This window comes from Echinops telfairi, unplaced genomic scaffold (assembly GCF_000313985.2).
Source record: "Echinops telfairi isolate 266 unplaced genomic scaffold, ASM31398v2 ScPeMD7_9;HRSCAF=40, whole genome shotgun sequence".
NCBI classification, from domain to species: Eukaryota; Metazoa; Chordata; class Mammalia; order Afrosoricida; family Tenrecidae; genus Echinops; species Echinops telfairi.
In genome coordinates this window covers 28092399-28098736 of record NW_022103906.1, presented here as the reverse complement: position 1 = coordinate 28098736, position 6338 = coordinate 28092399, and positions in this window count along the sequence as shown.

Here is a 6338-nt window from a genome sequence, read left to right as displayed (position 1 = left end):
TGGGATGTATGAAGAATGAATCTAGGAGAACTGGAACTCCTCAAAAATGACATGGAACACATAAAGCTCTTTCCCTCACTGACCTATAGTGCTATGGGAGACAGCACTAGAGACACTGTGTGGAAAGTGTGCCCTGTCTGCCCCCAACACAGCGTAGTAAAACACGAAGGGAGGGAAGCAGGGCAGCAAGGGAAACAAAGTAACCAAGTCCCTGAGGAATCCTGAAAATCGACTTCTGACTCGGGGACAGGACTTGGTACCTCATCGGACTTAACCAGAAAACATACATAAGGGACAGCAGACAGACCTGGAACTATAATTGTGTTCCTCTTTTTTTTCTTTAACCCTATGTCTATCTATCTAAGATAGGCAGGACAAACAATCCTGAGGAGAAAACAATGGGACCAGTGGTCCTGGGGGGGACATTGGAGAGGACAGGGAGGGAGGGGGAGTGGGCAGCCAACACACTCAGGGATGAGGGTACAGAGATATGAAAATGATGGCAGGTGAGGAGGCTTGGTGGGGTTTGATCAATTGCAATGTATCCAAGAGGAATTACTGAGAGCCGAGTGGAGGGTGAGCATGATAGTCGGACAGGAGGAAGGTGAAAGGAAATAAAGGAAAGAAGTAGAAAAAAGCCTTTATAGAGATATAGCTATAGGCATGCATATAGATACACATTAATTTATAATGAAAGGGATAGAGGTCAGTGTACATATATTTATATGTTAAGTATTAGATAACAGATGGACTTTGGGCCTCTATTCAAGGCCTTTTTAAACACAAGAACACGTTGTTGTAATAATTCTTTGACACTCACCTTCCTGACACGATCACTGAAGACAAAATGGGTGCATAAGCAAATGTGGTGAAGAAAGTGGATGGTGCCTGGCTATCAAAAGATATAGCATCTGGGATCTTAAAGGCTTGAAGTTAAACAAGTAGCCATCTAGCAGGAAAGCAAATAAGCCCATATGGAAGACGCACACCGGCCTGTGTGATCATGAGGTGTCGACGGGATCAGATATCAGGTATCAAAAGATCCAAAACAAACAATTACATTAATGTGAATGAGGGGCGTTGGAGTGGAGACCCAAAGCCCATCTGTAGACAATTGGACATCCCCCCAGAGAAAGATTACAAGGAAGGGACAATTCAACCAGGGTGCAGTACAGCACCGACGAATTATACATCATTCCTCTAGTTCATGAATGCTTCTTTCCCCCCACTACCGTGACCCAATTTTACCTTACAAATCTGGGTAGACCTGAGTACACACATTGGTACAGATAAGAGCTCTGGACACATGGAATTCAGGACAGATAAAACCCTCAGAAACAGAAGTGGGAGTAGCAATATCCCGAGGGTAAGGGGATGGTGAGGGAGGGGGTGGGGGATAAAGGAGGAACCCATCACAAGGTTGGATATATAGACCACCCCACCCCAAGGGGGATGAATAATTGAAATGTGGGTGAAGGGAGACAACATACAGTGTAAGACACGAAATAGCAACAATAATATATAACTGATCAGGGATTCACGAGAGTGAGAGGGAGGGGGAAAAGGAAGAGCTGATACCAAGGGCTGAAGTAGAAAGAAAGTTGATGGCAACATATGTACAAGCGTGCTTAATAAAATTGAATGATGGATTATCATAAGATTTGTAAGAGCCCCCCAATAAAATGATTAATAGTATATATTAATAAGAATAATATATAGTATTCATATATATAGCTTCTTGGCATTAGTGAATTGAAATGGTATTGGCCATTAAAAAATACTTTTATTAGGGGCTCTTACATCTCTTATCACAATCCATACATTCCTCCAATGTGTCAAGCACATTTGCAAATATACCACCATCATCGTTTTCAAAGCATTCTTTTCCCACTTGAGCCCCTGATATCAGCTCCCCATTTCTTCCTGCTCCCTCGCCTGTCCACCCTCCCTCACAAACCTTTGATAAATTATAGATTAACTTTTCCATATTTTAACATCGTCCTCTGTCACCCCTCACTCACTTTTCTGTTGTTTGTCCCCCTGGGAGGGTGTTCTAGTTGATCCCTAATCCTCCTGGTATCTCTACTCTCCTTGTTGGCCCTGGGGTTTATCTCTCCTGGATTCCTGTTTTGCAGGCTCTTATCTGTTGCAGTGTGCATGCTCTGGTCTAATCTGATTTGTAAGGTAGAATTGAGGTCATGATAGTAGGGTGAAGGAAGCACCAAAGAGCTTTTATGTGGAAAAAAAAAAGTTGTGTGTTTCATCAGTGTTATACTGCACCCTGACTGGCTCATCTCTTTTCTATGACCCCTCTGTGAGGGGAAGTCTAATTGTCTACAGATGGGCATTGTGTCTCCACCTCATGCCCCTACACCCAATTCACCTTGGATATGGTTTTATGCTGGGTCTTAGATGCTTGATACCTGATCCCATCGACACCTCATGATCACACAGGCTGGTGTGCTTCCTCCACGTGGGCTTTGTTGCTTCTGAGCTAGATGGCCGCTTGTTTATCTATCTGCAAGCCTTTAAGACCCCAGACACTATGTCTTTTGATAGCCGGGCACCATCAGCTTTCTTCACCACATTTCCTTATGCACCTAATTTGTCTTCAATGAGTGTGTCAGGAAGGTGAGCATCGCATAATGCCAGATTGTTAGAACAAAGTATTCTTGTGTTAAGGGAGTACTGGATTTGAGGCCCAATGTCCATCTGCAACCTTAATTTTTAACATATAGATATGAGTACACAGTTATAGTCCCCTTTCATTACATATCTAGCTATCTATAATCTATATATTTACATATGTACATGCCTGTATTTAGGCTTCTATAAATGTCCTTTGCCTCCTGGTTCTTTCCTCAATTTTCTTTTTACTTCTCTCTTGTCCCACCATCATGTTTGGCCTTTATTCAGGTTTAACAATTCCTTGCTGCTATATTGCCCCTGATTAAGCCCCACTAGGCATCCTATGACCTTCCTTCCATTGATTTTAGTTCACTTGTTGTTCCCTTGTCCCTAGGTTGGCCATCCCCACATTCTTTTCTCCCACCTCCCCTTCTCCCGTATCCCCCCTGGAGCCATTGGTCCCATTCTTTTATTCTCTGAATTGCTTATCCCACCTAGCTTATCTAGATAAGCATGTAGATACATGAATAAGTGTAAAAACCAGGCAAAGCCAAATAAAGCAACAAAGGAAGGCAAAACCAATAAAACAATAACAACAACAGCAGAAAGCAAGAACAAAATAACAATAACAAAAAGAAAGCACTGACAATTATGGAAAAGCCTGTAAATAGCTCAAGGTCTGTGTTTTGGGGTATTGACCATTTTGAGTCTGGTAATCATATGGTTTACTGTGCTGGGAATCACAATTCAAGAGGAATGGCAGCAAATTCATCATTAAAAATAACACCTCAATATCTATCTTTAAGCACAATATTGTCTGTGATAACTGAATAATCTCTATGCATGTAAAAGGAAGTTCATTTAATACACCTATTATTCAAATTTATGCAGCAAGTACTAAAACTAACAGTGAAGAAATCACAGAATTCTACCTTTTCCAGGGTGAAATTTATCAAATAGGCAAGCAAGATGCATGTATAATTACTGGTGATTGGAATGCAAACTGAAGATTGGAAACAGCAATTGGCAAATAGGGGCTTCATGATAGAAACAAAGATGGAGCTAGATCACATACTAGAATTTTGCAAGACCAACGATTTCCTCTTTGGAGATACCTTTTTCAACAACATAAAAGGAGACATACATGTGGACCTCCTCACGTGGAATACATGAGTATCACGTTAGTGATATCTGAGAAATGAGGATCTTATAAGTCAGAGTCTACTGAATAGCAGTGAGGTTTGGGGGTATTTTTTGTTTTTGTTTTTGTTTTTATTTGAAAGCTCAATACCATCAGCCAAAACTATGTGTGGGACCAACTGTGGAATAGACCATCAGTTGCTCATATATAAGTTTAGATAGAAGCTAAAGAACATCAAATAAGTCCATGAGATCCAAAAAAGAGCCTTGTGCATATCTGACATCAATTTAGGGACCATCTCAAGAACATATTTGATGCATTAGACATTAATGATGGAGACAAGAGGAGTTGATACTAGTAGAAAGCAACCAAGTCAAAGTAGATTTCAGAAGAGACTCTGAAACTTGTTCTTGAATATAGAGAACTTAAAGTGAATGGAAAGGAAGAAATGATAAAGTTAAAGAGCCAAACAACAACAAAATAGAAAGGTAGCTTCAGAAGACAAAGTAAAACATTACGTTGAAGTCCTGGAGATATAAAACCCCAAAGAAAGAACATGCTCAGCAGATCTCAAGCTCAAAGAAGTGACAAAATCCAAGCCTCAAGTTTTAACCTTGGAGAATTCCTTGGCCAAAATATTAAACAACACAGGAGACATCAAAGAATATGGAGAGACTAAGCATAGTCACTGTACCAAAAAATAATTGGTCAGCATCCAGCCATTTCAAGATGTATTTATTATATGAGAAAAAGCCAATGGTATTGAAAGAAGCCATCCAGGTTGCACTGACTCATGCCCCGACTCACTCAATTCTGACTCCCAGCCACCTTGTACACGGAACCTCAGCAGCACCAACTAGAACCATGCTGTGCTGAACCTGGGACCTGGCCCTTTAATTTATGCTGGGATATACAAGTGTTCAAATAACTCCTCATCAGGCCCCATACACTCTTATCCTCGACATTTCCATCACCTATCAAACACACAACTGCCTCTGTTGACCATCTTTTTTCCACAACCCTCAGGGTAGGAAAATGGGACTTTCCTCCACTTCTTCCTGACTGGATGTCTACATCCTTACTTAAAAGGATGGTTAGGGCAAAGTCTTTCTTTTCCCTTTATAGTAAACCTTAGTAATATCTGACTTCAAGCCTGGTTTGGAACTGGAAAAAAATCGTATTTTGAATCTCAGAATCTGACTATTAATGTTTTCTTTCTTTTCGGTGTATATGCGACAACAATTATAATTCCTTGAAGGCAAATGAGAGGAAAAGATTAAATACAATAAACACTTCCACACACCAGATACAAAATGCAGTGTTTAGTATTTGAGTTGTTCTCCCACTGAGACCCTGAGTTCTATGGCCAGGGACTTTGTTCGACTCATTGAGCTGGGGTTCTGGAATGAAAGGGCCTGGATTTGAATTCTACTCCACATTTATCTTATAACTCTGGACAAGTTATTTTACCTGCCTATGACTGTTCCTTGTATATAAAATACAGATATGACTATCGCCTTGTGAAATTGGTTTAAGGTTAAGTGCCTTAATATGTGTAAAGCATTCAGGACCATGCCTGCAAATGACAGGTGCTTGATAAAAGATAACTATTATTATTAATAGTTATCAATAAACAGTGCTCAATAAATGCTAACCATTGCTATTACTGGCTTAGCACTGGACCAAAGTAGTTGGAACAATAAATGTTAGTGGACAGATCACATGGTGAAACAGTAATAAATCTTGGGTAGCGACCAGGAGTTCCGATTGTTAGGTACAGAAACATGAATTTCATTGAACTGTTTCCTACAGATGAGACAACCTATAAGGTAAGTGCAATTGTGCCTATTGTTTGCAATCACATGCCCACTCTTACCCATGTAGAACGTATCATTAGTCTTTGTCTCCTAGTGTCATATCTTTTAAGATATTTAGCCCTTTGCTCAGAGCGCCTTTCTAAGATACTGAAAGAAGAGAAAGCGAGGACATGTAGCATAAGGAGGTACAAAGAGGCTAATCCTGAAAGCCAAGTGCACGCAACTCCCAGCTCTGTTTCTTACCACTCATGGAGTCCAGGTAAATGTCATCTTTTAGTCTTTGTCTGAATGCTGCCCTACAGTTCTATTCATTCCAGGGGAGGATGACTTTTTTCCTGAAGAAGTAGCATTATTTGTAGCAGCATGGCCTCAACTTGTTTCATTGCTTTGCTTGGGTAGCCCTTCAGTTTGAGTAGAGTTCTCAAAAGAGCCCTCTTGCAAAACAAAACAAGGTGTTTGAGGAGTATCACCCCAAACTACCCACAGTTACAGGAGTCCTGCATTAGATGGATCTCTTATACTATAAGAAAGATTAAATTGGTTTAGAATCATATACTATGTGGCACTTATCTCAAATTACTTTAGTTATTTAAAGACATAGATTAAATATGAATTATTTGTGAATGAACAGAGAGTGAACATTTAAGCACTCTTTCAGAAAGAACTTTCTAAAAAAATTTAAACATTAAATTTATTTCTCTTACACTTTTATTCATTATCAGGTAGATGTAGTACTGCTTCTCAGATTTCCT